At 39.0% G+C, this 15,821-nt stretch overlaps 1 long non-coding RNA gene across 1 annotated transcript; it reads left to right on the forward strand.

Annotated features, from left to right (window-relative positions):
• Positions 1-1,322: 1,322 nt before the first annotated feature.
• LOC111974781 (uncharacterized) lies at positions 1,323-14,417 on the forward strand. Its single transcript, XR_002878723.2, has 4 exons — positions 1,323-1,653; positions 1,776-1,880; positions 2,593-3,235; positions 5,861-14,417. It is a non-coding gene; the product is annotated as an uncharacterized lncRNA (long non-coding RNA).
• Positions 14,418-15,821: the final 1,404 nt, after the last annotated feature.

The following is a 15,821-nucleotide window of genomic DNA, read 5'->3' on the forward strand; positions in this document are numbered from 1 at the left end:
TTACAACGCGTTTCTTTTAAAGGGATAGTTCACCCAAATTACAAAGTGTTGTGTGTGATGAATGAAGTAGATCATGTAGACATTTTAGCATAAGTATAATACAGGAAGGTCCAATTTATAGTATAATATTTACACATGTATCAGGGAAGGGGGGATTGGGGGGCAAGTGTTTAAATTGTACAGTATTAGCAATAGTTAAGTCTGGTAGCAACAGTTGATATGTGTYTATATGTATATACAGTACCAGTCAAAAGTTTGGTCACACCCACTCATTCAAGGGTTTTTCTTTCTTTTTACTATTTTCTTCATTGTAGAATAATAGTGAAAACATCACAACTATGAAATAACACATATGGAATCATGTAGTAACCAAAAAAGWGTTAAGTAGCCACCCTTTGCCTTTTTGACTTGAATTTATCCTCTGCAACAGAGGTAACTCTGGGTCTTCCTTTCCTGTGGCGGTCCTCATGAGAGAGTTTCATCATAGTMCTTGGTGGTTTTTGRGACTGCACTTGAAGAAACTTGCAAAGTTCTTGAAATTTTCCGTATTGACTGACCTMCATGTCTTAAAGTAATGATGGACCGTTATTTCTCTTTGCTWATTTGAACTGTTCTTACCATAATATGGACTTGGTTTTACCAAATAGGGGTAACTTCTGTAMACCACCCCTACCTTGTCATAACACAACTGACTGGCTCAAACACATTAAGAAGGAAAGAAATTCCACAAATTAACTTTTAACAAGGCACACCTGTTAATTTAAATGCATTCCAGGTGACTACCTCYTGAAGCTGGTTGAGAGAATGCCAAGAGTGTGCAAAGCTGTCATCAAGGCAACTTTGAAGAATGTCAAATATAAGATTCTTCAGATTCTTCCAAAACACCTTTTTTTGGTTACTACATGATTCCATATGTGTTATTTCATAATGTTGATGTCTTCACTATTATTCTACAATGTAGAAAATAGTAAAAAATAAAGAAAAACCCTGGAATTAGTAGATGTGTCCAAACTTTTGACTGGTACTGTTTGTGTGTGTGTGTGTATATATGTGCATATAATTGCTTTCTGTATGAGATGAAGCTCTTATTTAGATTAGGTTATAAGGGGTCACCGACAGGAGTGTGCTTATATTTAATTTCTCCATGGCGCTGTGCAGGCAAGGCTATTAATGTGATAATTTCAGTTTTTATTTTACCTAACTGGACACTGGGTTTACATTGTGGTATAGGATAGGCCCCGTATTTACAGTATGCTTCATTCTATTCTATTCTAGCTCACCGCAGAGATGCTGTTGTTGTAGCCCATTTGAAAAGGTTGGGACAACGCATACAGACACGTTTCGATTACAGATGGAACGCAGATGGTGAAGGAGACCTACGGGCATTCTGTCACGAGTTTGTAGTAACAATAGGACGTATATTTATGGKAGCTGGAGTCCGTAGCCTACATGCGCTTGCATATAAAATACAGACATCTGCATACTGGTTAATCTCATGCCATCCAAACACTCCTTTGTCCAGGCTTCTGTCTTTTTATTTACTCTCTTTTAACCGCCCATCAGAGGCAGCTGCTCGCCATTTACCAGACCTCTGCTCAAGCAACGTGACGCACTCCACAGCACGTCCTCATTTTAGAGGAGATCGATGCATGGGTAAGTTGGAATATGTTTTTGTGCACTGCGCATCACAAAACCATTGGTAAGGATTCGCTTTTAATTTAGAATARCTACACTATATGATTGATAATTTTGCACATCTCTCATCCTACCCGAAGYGGATCGGACAGCTCGAGCGCTTCATCGCAGCCTTACTGACTGACACAGATGCTGCGAGACTGGTGCATTGTGGACCGGTGGTCAAACTTACATCATTGCAAAAGGTAGGAGACCACTGACCGATTTTCTGATATTCGTTTAATAACATGACATTTCATTCTACATTTTAATATGTGATTAGCTTCCAAGACCGTAGCCTCAGACATACAATTGTTGTCCCATTTACATCATGCGCAGGAGAACATAGGGTATAAATAAGATGATTAAAACAATCATAATGTATGGTGTTTAATCATTCAAGCTGGGTTTGACAAATCGTCATTGCGAGGTTCATTTTGAAATTATGTTTTATGATGCGCTCGTGTAGTACGACAGTTTTATAAGAGCTAAATACCCTTTCAACACCCATTTCAGTGAAGTTTAAAGGCAAACGRCTAATACAAGCAGACACGCACACACAAAGCTCCGCAGGACCAACTAGTCTAACCCTACATTAATAATTGAGACATTTGAATGCAGCAACAGCGCAGTGAGTGTGAGTGAGCCACCACAGCATCCTATGCCTTGTCCGTTTTGGCAATCTGCTGTTCCATTATGGAGTTTAAAAATGTAATCATAGGATAGGAATAATCAACATGTATTTTTCTTTGGGCAGACATTCATGCTRGCAGCCCCTCTATGGCATCAGCATGTGATGATGCAGGGGTAGTGTGGATCAATCTAGTTTTATTACAAACAGTTCTTATATCACCCTGTTCACCTCCACTGCTGCTGTTTACATAGTGCTGCTGGCTAATGGATGCCCTCTGTATACAGTGGCCAAACCCACAGCTCAGCTGTCGGAATGCAAGACCCCATGATGACTGGGGTTCCCTGGTGTCCCTGACTGACTGGTGAATACAGGAGTAGGGAGAGACAAATGGGTATGTGTCCAGTATATCCTCATACTGTGGAGGGGGTTCTTGTAAAGGCAGAGGTTTAACAGCCGTTATTGATGGTAATTCTGTCTTGTGTGCTCCATTCCGTGATATCTTTCAATGACTATTGTTGGTATTAGGGGAGCTGTCGTAACAAGTTATTCATTTAAATTAGGTTAGTTCAAAGTAAAAAAATTCAAATAAGTTAGAAAAAAAAGGTTATTCAGGTCCATTAGATACTGTTCCTCAACGCCTATGATTCTTGGTGATTTTGCAGATTAATTTAGTAACCCTGGCCTACTGCAGTTCATAGTATCTATTGGCAGTAGTCAAGGCCAATGGTCCAGCACGTCCTTTGTAGGGTTTTGGGGACAGGTGTTCCAGGGGGTTGCGTTCCACTTTCTGCTGCTCTCTGCTCTGTGTTTATCTCCAGATATATCCTGAGGAAGATGCTGGGATGGTGCCAGCCCTCAGAGCCTATTTAGACGAGTCAACGACATTTCCTGACTGACAAGGCTGTCAACAAAGCTGTTTTTAAACAGGTAACACTATTTATCAAGCTAATGTAGATTTCCATTGAAGTCATTGACTAAGAAGGCACAATTATTTGCTAAATGACCTTGTTAAGGAGACCAACTGGTAACCTATACTGAGGTAGACTGTTTTCTCTGTTCTCTAGATATGACTGAGGCTTTGTTAGGCGTTTGAGCAATGAGACATCTCGTTACACACTGGTTCAAGGGCCTTATACTCACACAAAGAACAGTGCTACCATTGAGGTTGTGCTGTACAGTATCTCCTCGTGCTGAGAGAGGGGGTATATGTAAGGGATTAGTTTAGTGTGTTRATACAGTTGAAGTCGGAAGTTTACATACACTTAGGTTGGAGTCATTAAAACTTGTTTTTCAACCACTCCACAAATTACTTGTTAATAAACTATAGTTTTGGCAAGTCGATTAGGACATCTACTTTGTGCATGACACAAGTCATTTTTCCAACAATTGTTTACAGACAGATTATTTCACTTATAATTCACTGTATCACAATTCCAGTGGGTCAGAAGTTTACATACACTAAGTTGACTGTGCCTTTAAACAGCTTCGAAAATTCCAGAAAATGATGTCGTGGCTTTAGAAGCTTCTGATAGGCTAAGTGACATAATTTGAGTCAATTGGAGGCGTACCTGTGGATGTATTTCAAGGCCTACCTTCAAACTCAGTGCCTCTTTGCTTGACATCATGGGAAAATCAAAAGAAATCAGCCAAGACCTCAGAAAAAAAATTGTAGACCTCCACAAGTCTGGTTCATCCTTGGGAGCAATTTCCAAACGCCTGAAGGTACCACGTTAATTTGTACAAACAATAGTACGCAAGTATAAACATCACGGGACCACGCAGCTGTCATACTGCTCAGGAAGGAGACGCGTTGTGTCTCCTAGAGATGAACGTACTTTGGTGCAAAAAGTGCAAATCAATTCCAGAACAACAGCAAAGGACACTGTGAAGATGCTGGAGGAAACAGGTACAAAAGTATCTATATCCACAGTAAAACAAGTTCTATATCAACATAACCTGAAAGGCCGCTCAGCAAGGAAGAAGCCACTGCTCCAAAACCGCCATAAAAAAGCCAGACTATGGTTTGCAACTGCACATGGGGACAAAGATTGTACTTTTTGGAGAAGTGTCCTCTGGTCTGATGAAACAAAAATGGAACTATTTGGCCATAATGATCATCGTTATGTTTGGAGGAAAAATGGTGAGGCTTGCAAGCCGAAGAACGCCATCCAAACCGTGAAGCACGTGGGTGGCAGCATCATGTTGTGGGGGTGATATGCTGCAGAAGGGACTGGTGCACTTCACAAAAAAGATGGCATCATGAGGAAGGAAAAGTATGTGGATGGAAAATTATGTGGATATATTGAAGCAACATATCAAGACATCAGTCAGAAAGTTTAAGCTTGGTCGCAAATGGGTCTTCCAAATGGACAATGACCCCAAGCATACATCCAAAGTTGTAGCAAAATGGCTTAAGGACAACAAAGTCAAGGTATTGGAGTGGCCATCAGAAAGCCCTGACCTCAATCCTATAGAAAATTTTTGGACAGAACTGAAAAAGTGTGTGCGAGCAAGGAGGCCTACAAACCTGACTCAGTTACACCAGCTCTGTAAGGAGGAATGGGCCAAAATTCACCCAACTTATTGTGGGAAGCTTGTGAAAGGCTACCCAAAACGTTTGACCCAAGTTAAACAATTTAAAGGCAATGCTACCAAATACTAATTGAGTGTATGTAAACTTCTGACCCACTGGGAATGTGATGAAAGAAATAAAAGCTTAAATAAATCATTGTCACTACTATTATTCTGACATTTAACATTCTTAAAATAAAGTGGTGATCCTAACTGACCTAAGACAGGGAATTTTTACTCTGATTAAATGTCAGCAATTGTGAAAAACTGAGTTTAAATGTATTTGGCTAAGGTGAATGTAACCTTCCGACGTCAACTGTATATTAATCCACCGCATTTTAACAGTGCAGTCGACCTATACTGCCAGAGAAAGAAGGCGGAGAACAAAACAACCTGAAAGCAGAACCATAACTAAATCAGATTAGTCTAATCTGCTTTCATGGCTGATGAGTTTTAATATCTGACATGTGCCAGATCGGCCTATAAAATGTTTGGTTGGGTCAGGTCAACCAAGAGCTAGAGAGAAATAGAGGCTGCATTTGGAAGGGTAGTCTACATATGTGGTTTACCAAGGTAACACATATGTCCTGGAACTGTAGTAATTCTTAGAATCCTGCCCATTGGCAAAAACCTGATTGCACACACACAAGCCCTCTTGCTTATGACTTGAAGTTTGTGACAAAATGAGTGACATTTCATGTTTAGAATGAAACAGTAAAGTGCAGACTAAATGTCTGTTCTCCTCTTCACCGTAGCACCATGTCAGCCTGAACCAGTGCCTGCTTCTCTGCTCCCTCCATTTGTCTTAGTTGAGGTGTCCTCAGTAAAACTGACACAATGACTATTTCTCCGAGCCTGTCAAACTGTCTACTACTCAGTTCATCATCTTCATCTTTCTCTGCTGCTCAGTTTTCTACACACCTTACTGTGTTGTGTAGAACAGAACTCAGTGACTGTGTTGTCATGTCATTCCCTCTGCAGTTGTCAACGCGGTTCATCCTTACCGAACTGGGACTGGAACTGGGACCTATGGCTTTCACCCACTGAGAAAGGGGCACAACATTGGCATTCACCCACTGCTGATGGGGCACAGCCACACTTCTTTATCTATCAATATGTGTTAGAAGTGTATCACCTTGCTGTGATTATTTGGATATTTTACTTAGCCTACTTAAAATGGAAGTATCATTGGCACATTGCTGGTTTCCCTTTAACCTTTTACTGCAATGAGCTAAATCAGTCACAGTGTTTCTTGGTTGTCTTAAACAAATCTACTATGAAACAAGAGTATACACCTCACATACATGGTTATGGGCTTAAAAAAAGACCTGTACCATATCAGACCTGTACCATACATTTGAAATGTATTCAAGTTTGAGTTTGCATCCCAATATTACAGTTTATATACATCAAAGAAGACTGAAACATTACAAAACCATAGAAACACAGAATTTTCGGCGGGTTTTTGAAATAATGTTTATTAATGATGAAAGATATGAATAACATTCCACCCATGAGTCCACTAGAGGGCGATTTGGTAATTTGACTGCAGGAAAGGGCTACTTGTAGTCTTTTGTGCCACATTGTTCAGGACTTTATTGGATAGGACCACATTTCATGCCATAAGAGAGACTCATAAGGGGTGGAGTTGTAGTGTTGTGTGTCTGACGCTTTGGTGCTTTGCATTTCCTTCCCCGAAATACTGTTTAACTGAGGGATGCTTTCTCTCCCCTCCTTTGTAAAATAACTCTAACACGTTCTGATCCCCTTCCACACTGTTCAGCTGATCAAAGCACTGACACTGCAGTTGACTAACACCTCTCTCTGATGCCTGCTTCTCCTCATGCTGTCAGCACTGTCCTTTCTCTTCTCTGTAACCTTGGCAACACTTTAACGCCTTACTCACCTCCTCCAATCTCTGACGTCTAACATGACTAACAAGATTGAGTCTGCTGAGATGGCCTTGCTGTTAATTTCAATGATGTGCTCCTAACCAAGCTAGCAGGGAGCACACCCATGACAAGCCTGTGTGGATGGTTTGGTAACATTAGTCTACCCTAACGTTACAGGAGTGTTGAGGATGTTAGAGTTGTGTCAGTGTGTGTAGCTGTGTTTGTGTTGGGGGTGTAGTTTTTAGACGGTTTCCCGAGGCCTGGTTTGTCTTGTGATTGCTGCATGTACTCTGAGTAACCTTAGCTGGAGTCGTAAAGAACTAACCAACACTGGGGTACTCCTGGTTTACTAACCTGGACTAACAGTCTAACATTCACTAATCAACCAAACTGAAACCCAAGCACTGGAGAAGTGCCTTGTCTGACTCTCCCTGGTTAAAACCATCCTTAACCTAATGGTCTGTTAAAACCACTGTGTGTGTGTGTGTGTGTGTGTGTGTGTGTGTGTACATTGTGTGTTTAAGAGTGGGGCTGTTACTGTCATTAATATTCTTACACTCTGAAACCAAACCCCCAACTGTCAACAGCTCTCTTGGCATTCCTTAATAAATACACTAACAATAACCCTCTAATACCTAACAGTACTAACGTCTGCTAACAGACCTATTGTTACTAATACTCAACTGTACTATGGATGATGTTGGCTGGACTTGTAATTTCTAACACACTCACTAACCCTTTGCTTTGTGCCCTGAGTCTGAGACAGAGTCCTCTCACATTTTCCTGAAACCCTTCTCCCGCCAGACACAGATCACCCAAAATCATATACAAGAACTATGTATTTATCAATCTGTTATAACCTTAAGTGTGATATGTTGCTTGAGACATGTTACTTTTGGCCCCCTAAAGCACAATGGTGAGTGATTCCAGGATCTGGGATGGAAAGCTGGATCAACCAATTGATTTAAAGAAAAAGCGCACCTAGGTTGACCACACACTTCTGCTCAGGGTGACGATTGATTTAAAAAAMATATATATTATAAATCGTACAGTAACTATGCTAAAGAATTGTATTTCATTAAAGCTAAAGAATTGCATTTCATTAAAGCTGAAGTATTCTATCTTAACAAATAATGGCTGACAAATGTTTGTCCCTCTGTCCATTGTGTGGCCAACCTCCAAAAGGTGTTGCAGCTCAGTGCTGGGTTTGCAGTCTGCATAGACACTGATGTGTATTATCTTATAAAAGATAAACCAAAGGAAATAGCAATCCTTTCCTGCTTTACTACTAACTGAGTGGTGACTGGTATACTAACCACCCCATATGAGGCCTAACAATTTGACCATTGATTCATTGCTCTTACTAACATACTGTATCTTCCCACATAAAACAATGCTACATTTTACTATAGAATACTATAGTACACTCTGTAGTATCCCTGGATCATGTGTAGAACTTACTATATCATTTTGTGTTATACTATAACGGTATACAGTAACCGAAAAGACACTGGTCCGAATCCCTGAGCCGACAAGGTGAAACATCTGTCGATGTGCCCTTGAGCAAGGCACTTAACCCTAATTGCTCCTGTAAGTCGCTCTGGATAAGAGATTCTGCTAAATGTCTAAAATGTAGAATGGTATATAGTATACTGCACACTGTAGTATCCCTTGATCGTGTAGTGCTTACTATATACTTTTGTAGTATACTGTGGAATACTATACTACACACTGTAGTATCTCTTGACTATATAGTGCTTACTATTGGATTGTGTAGTATACTGGCGAATACTACACTCCACATTGTAATATCCCTCTATCGTGTACTGCTAACTATATATTTTTTAAATATACTGTAGAATACTATACTACACACCGTAGTATCCCTCGATCGTGTGTAGTGCTTACTATATATTTTTTATTGTATACTGTATAATACTAGATTAAATAATACAGCATTATCTGCAAAAAACACTAGGAAATACTACAGTAATGTCCACAAAAACAGTAAAAAAAAAAAAAAAACTATAGTTATACTAGATTATTTTAATTTGCATATGCTTCACATTCCCATCCCCCATACAGTGGTGTAAAGTACTTAAGTAAACATTTTTGAAAGTACTACTTAAGTAGTTTTTTGGGGTATCTGTACTTTACTATTTATATTTTTGACAACTTTTACTTTTACTCCACTACATTCCTAAAGAAAATAATGTACTTTTTACTCCTTACATTTTCCCTGACACCCAAAAGTACTCGTTACATTTTGAATGCTTAGCAGGACAGGAGAATTGTCTATTTCACAAACTTATCAAGAGAACATCCCTGGTCATCCCTACTGCCTCTGATCTGGCGGACTCACTAAACACATGCTTCGTTTGTAAATTACATCTGAGGGTTGTAGTGTGCCCCTGGCGATCTGTAAATTAAAAAAAAACAAGAAAATTGTGCCGTCTGGAATTTTACAATATTTTTATTTTACTTTTGATACTAAAGTACATTTAAAACCAAAAACTTTTAGACTTTTACTCAAGTAGTATTTTACTGGGTGACTTTCATTTTTACTTGTCATTTCTTTTAAGGTTCTTTAGTTTTACTCAAGTATGAACATTTTGTGCTTTTTTCATCATTGCCCCCATATCTCAATTTGTGCTAACTATGAGTGAGATACCTACATGCCATGTATAGACTATATATTGTCTTCCCTACAGATTGTAAAAAAGAACAGATGCTCTGAACTATCTGATCAGACTCCAGTTCTACCTACCTACCTACAGGTTATGGAACATTTGCTATTTTTGCCCAGCAGGTTTCCTCAAGGAGAAATCCTCCATTTCTATGAGCCTCTCCCGAGTCCAAACATGAGTTTGCAGTGATGGGTCAAGATTGTAAGTACCAATTGGATGTCATGAAATTGGGGCGAAAAAGGGGTAAAAAGTACAAAAAAGTACCACAAAAAACATAGTAAATACTAGAACAATATCCGTAAAAACTACAGTAATTACTATAGTATATGCTATAGTTTTTACTATAGGAATATTTTCAGTATTTATACTGTAGTAAGCTTTACAGTATACTAGAGTTATGTCCACAAAAACACTACAGTAAAGTCCGCAAAAACACTACAGTGAAAACCTATAGTATACTTCTGCAAAAACTACAGTGAATACGATAGTATATAAATATAGGAATACTACAGTATTTAGAGCATAGTATACTATAGTATTTTTTAAATATGTCTTCTTCTTTTAATCATGTCACCCACTCCACCCTGCCCCTTGGTGAGATCAAACAGCATCTTGTAGGCCATGCAGTATATTGTCTTTACTTCCTGAGTCATCCTGAGGATACATCCTTTAGTCCTTGATCGTATGACATTTTACTAACCTCCTGAAATGGAGTGAGAACACTAACTATTGGGCGATCCCACGCCAGTGGGAGCAGAAAATATTTTTGTTATCTCAGATTGTTCTTGCAATTCTCACATAGAAACTTCATTGGGAGGAAGGATGTTTGAAATGATTTTATTTGTATCACAAACTGTTTGAGAGAATCATGACGAAAGTAGCCATTTTAAGCCTTTTTTTTTTAGACCTATACATGCCTCCTGTAAGACGTATGATCTGTGAACCGTACATCATACAGATATCTTAGTCATATAAAATGAAATGTTTTTTATTTGTCACATGTGGCGAATACAACAGGTGTAGACTTTACCTTGAAATGCTTACTTACGAGTCCTTTCCCAACGATGCAGAGGTAAAAAGTAAGAAACATTTGCAAAAAAGGAAATAGTCACACAAAATAACAAAACTATATACAAGGAGTACCGGTACCGAGTCAATTTGCAAGGATTACGAGGTAATTGGGGAAATATGTACATGTACAGTTGAAGTCGGAAGTTTACATACACCTTAGCCAAATACATTTAAACTCAGTTTTTCACAATTGCTGACATTTAATCAGAGTAAAAATTCCCTGTCTTAGGTCAGTTAGGATCACCACTTTATTTTAAGAATGTGAAATGTCAGAATAATAGTAGAGACAATGATTTATTTAAGCTTTTATTTCTTTCATCACATTCCCAGTGGGTCAGAAGTTTACATGCACTCAATTAGTATTTGGTAGCATTGCCTTTAAATTGTTTAACTTGGGTCAAACGTTTTGGGTAGCCTTTCACAAGCTTCCCACAATAAGTTGGGTGAATTGTGGCCCATTCCTCTTGATAGAGCTGGTGTAACTGAGTCAGGTTTGTAGGCCTCCTTGCTCGCACATGCTTTTTCAGTTCTGTCCACAAATGTTCTATAGGAATGGGGTCAGGGCTTTGTGATGGCCACTCCAATACCTTGACTTTGTTGTCCTTAAGCCATTTTGCCACAACTTTGGATGTATGCTTGGGGTCATTGTCCATTTGGAAGACCCATTTGCCACCAAGCTTTAACTTCCTGACGGATGTCTTGAGATGTTTCTTCAATATATCCACATAATTTTCCTCCTCATGAAGCCATCTTTTTTGTGAAGTGCACCAGTCCCTCCGGCAGCAAAGCACCCCACAACATGATGCTGTTAACCCCGTGCTTCATGGTTGGGATGGTGTTCTTCGGCTTGCAAGCCTCCCCCTTTTTCCTCCAAACATAACGATGGTCATTATTCATGGCCGAACAGTTCCATTTTTGTTTCATCAGACCGGAGAACATTTCTCCAAAAAGTACGATCTTTGTCCCCATGTGCAGTTGCAAACCGTAATCTGTTTTCTAATGGCGGTTTTGGAGCAGTGGCTTCTTCCTTGTGGAGCGGCCTTTCAGGTTATGTTGATATAGGACTCGTTTTACTGTGGATATAGATACTTTTGTACCTGTTTCCTCCAGCATCTTCACAAGGTCCTTTGCTGTTTTTCTGGGATTGATTTGCACTTTTTGCACCAAATTACATTCATCTCTAGGAGACAGTACGTGTCTCCTTACTGAGCGGTATTACGGCTGCGTGATCCCATGGTGTTTATACTTGCGTACTATTGTTTGTACAGATGAACGTGGTACCTTCAGGCATTTGGAAATTGCTCCCAAGGATGAACTTTCTGAAGGTCTTGCCTGTTTTCTTTTGATTTTCCCATGATGTCAAGCAAAGAGGCACTGAGTTTGAAGGTAGGCCTTGAAATACATCCACAGGTACACCTCCAATTGACTCAAATTATGTCAATTAGCCTATCAGAAGCTTCTAAAGCCATGACATAATTTTCTGGAATTTTCGAAGCTGTTTAAAGGCACAGTCAACTTAGTTTATGTAAACATCTGACCCACTGGAATTGTGATACAGTGAATTATAAGTGAAATAATCTGTAAACAATTGTTGGAAAAATTACTTGTGTCATGCACAAAGTAGATGTCCTAACTGACTTGCCAAAACTATAGTTTGTTAACAAGAAATTTGTGGAGTGGTTGAAAAACGAGTTTTAATGACTCCAACCTAATTTACTTCCGACTTCAACTGTAGGTAGGGGTTAAACGTGACTAGACAATCAGGTTGGATAATAAACAGAGTAGCAGCAGCGTATGTGAAAGTGTGAGTGTGTGACGTCAATATGCGTGAGTGAGTGAGTGAGTGTATGTAGTCAGTGTGGGTGGAGTCCAGTGAGTCTGCATAGTGCCGGTGCAAGAGAGTCAGTACAATTAAAAAGGGTCTCAATGCAAATAGGGTAGACATATTATTAACTGTTCAGCAGTCTTGTGGCTTAGGGGTAGAAGCTGTTAAGGAGACGTTTGGTCCCAGACTTGGCGCTCCGGTACCACTTGCTGTGCGTTAGCGGAGAGAACAGTCTATGACTTGGGTAGCAGGAGTCTGGCTTATTTTTAGACATTGTAACAATATACTCTTCAAACCATGTCGAATTTCCAGAGTGGGCTCTATCATACTTTTAATGATATGACCCATTTTTATACATAGATATTGACATAGTTCACTAACCAATTCCAGTCCTCCTTTAGGTCACCGGCAGAGTTGCCTTTGAAATATTTTGCCCATTCACTGTGTTGGTGATGCTCATAAAATTGATCATACCTTCAGAATTAGCAGAGAGCTCACTCTGGAAATTTGATTTACTTGTAGAGCAGGGTTCCCCAACTGGTGGTCCATGGGCCGAATTAGGCCTGCTGGTGGTTTTATTTGGCCCCCCAATTTCTTTTTTTGTTCATTGGAATTTTCATTGTTGGACATAAAATACTGCAAAAACACCAGGAAATCAGCTCCAAGTGAGTTTTTTAATTTAGGAAATATATTCCCACACATAAGAGAGACAGGTAATCGTATACAAATATAAGCAAGGTTTGAAATMATTGTTTTAGTCAAATATTATATCCGTTTAGGTTTCTTACGGTCAATTTGCAGTCTACAAATGATTTGTAATTATGTTCCGACCATCCGCTCAAGTAAAATCAGCTCATAGCTGAATRTAGTTGATGATTCTTGTTGTAAAGTATATTGTTCCAAACAATATGTCTTAAAATGAAACAAATTCTAAAAAGGTAGTTTTGAGATATTCATATTAATAGTTGTGAAAGGTTTTATTTCAGAACCAAGACATACATATTTTACAGTACACTAGAAGAAGAAGAATAACACCAAGATATCTGTGTCATGTACTGTTCAYGGGGTCTTACAGGAGGCATGTWRAGGTCTAAAAAAGGTCTAAAATAGCTACTTTCATCATGATTTTCAACCGCAACAAAAAATTCTGATACAAATGTAAAAAGCATGTCAAACATCCATCTCCCAATGAAGTTTCTGTGAGAATTGCCAGAACAATCTGAGATAGAAAAAATATATTCCGCTGGCATGGAATCGCTCTATTGGGACATGATAGCTCCCCACAATCTAAAAAACGAACTAACCTACTAATTATCTAACAAACTAACTAACCTACTAAATATCTAACTAACTAACGAACCTACTAAATATCTAACTAACTAACTAACCTACTAATTATCTAACAAACTAACTAACCTACTAATTATCTAACAAACTAACTAACCTACTAATTATCTAACAAACTAACCTACTAATTAACTAATTATCTAACAAAAAACAAACCTACTAATTATCTAACAAACAAACTGAAATCATGTGCTCAGAGTTATAAGGTTTTGAGGTTTTGGTTCAGCAAACCATCACCTCACTTTGGTGTMTGTGTCCGCGTGCATGTGTGGGCATGCATATGTGCGTGTGCCTGCATGTGTGTACATTTATTCTCAAACTGTGTGCATGACGAGGTGATTGTCTGAGTGTTAATGAGTATGTTTATGTATCAGTTTTCTGCTGAGTAACATTATGGCATAGCAATGTTGTCCTCATCCCCTATTTACAAGTGATTTAGCCRAAAAATGAAACCACATTTTATGATAACGAAACAACTGTCAAAGCTTGACTATCAAATTGATCAAGCTACTGTATGAAGCAGTTTTTCAGAGTAGCTCAGTCATAGGAGTTAAGGATGACCAACCTAACTAATCAGTGACCACCACAGTGTAGAAGAGGTCTTACTTCCTTGACTTCTCTGTCCTTTATGTACTGGCATTACTGAATACTGGATTGATGAAACACATTTCCCATGTCCTTTTCACTGTGGAATAAACTGTCACACATTTTGAAAAGCGCCTCTTTGTCTTGTGTTTTAGCGCTAAGGTATTTATTTTTAGAAAACGGCTAAACATTCTCTAGGCCTGGTGTTTCTTGGACCAATTTTAAGTCCAAGAATGATCTTTCTGTATGTATATTATCGCTCTGTGGGAACCGCAGGTTGCCACTCAACCGTACTGCGTTATCACTCTGTACTCAGTGTGTGAAAGGCTCCCATGGAGGCTCTCTCATTCTGTCTGCAGTAGGCAGCTTTCACTCAACCAGCCAGTCACTGCTCCCCCATACCACCCACCCCACCCCAGCCTGCCTCTGTAGAGTGACAGACAGGTGACTGGGGCTATGTCTTTGATCTCCTAATTGCTGTAATCATAGCGGCGTGTGATTACTACCACAGTGTATTTGACACATGCAGAGGCCTTAATATTCACAATGCTGAAAAACACCTGTGCTTAACAAACCTCCTTAAACTGTGGAGAGCACTTCAACAACAATTTCCTGTCCAATGTTTGAATTGGAGGAAATATTTTTCTTATCAATTCAAGAAAGCATACTTTCAAGACATTGGATTGCCCAAATGTTAACATAAGTATAATATTTGTAACATCTTTTAATGGTCAAAATGTCCACCATAAATTAAATATCTTGTGTCCTGTGAAATGAAATATTATCTTGTGTCCTATGAATTGAGTAATAGTATACATTTGCTATCAGTGGCATTTATGTGTGACATCTGGTTGAATGACTTATAGTATAAGTAAATCACGGAATATATACAGTACCAGTCAGAAGTTTGGACACACCTACTCATTCAAGGGTTTTCATTTATTTWGACTGTTTTCTACATTGTAGAATAATAGTGAAGACATCAAAACTATGAAATAACACATGGAATCATGTAGTAACCGAAAAAGTGTTAAACAAATCAAAATATATTTTTATTTTAGATTCTTCAAAGTAGCCACCCTTTGCCTTGACGACAGCTTTGCACACTCTTGGTATTCTCTCAAACAGCTTCACCTGGAATTATTTCCCCACAGTCTTGATGAAGTTTGCACATTTWWAAAAATATTTATTTTATTTAACCTTTATTTAACTAGGCAATTCAGTTAAGAACAACTTCTTATTTACAATGACGGCCTACCAAAGGCAAAAGGCCTCCTTCGGGGACGGGGGCTGGAATTTAAAAAAAGATAATGCTGAGCATTTGTTGGCAGCTTTATCTTCACTCTGCGGTCCAACTCATCCCAAACCATCTCAATTTGGTTGATGTCGGGTGATTGTGGAGGCCAGGTCATCTGATGCAGCACTCCATCACTCTCCTTTTTGGTCAAATAGCCATTACACAGCCTGGAGGTGTGTTCGGTCATTGTKCTGTTGGAAAACAAATGATCGTCCCTCTAAGTACAAACCAGATGGGA

The sequence above is a fragment of the Salvelinus sp. IW2-2015 genome, linkage group LG15, assembly GCF_002910315.2.
Source record: "Salvelinus sp. IW2-2015 linkage group LG15, ASM291031v2, whole genome shotgun sequence".
In the NCBI taxonomy this organism is placed as follows: domain Eukaryota; kingdom Metazoa; phylum Chordata; class Actinopteri; order Salmoniformes; family Salmonidae; genus Salvelinus; species Salvelinus sp. IW2-2015.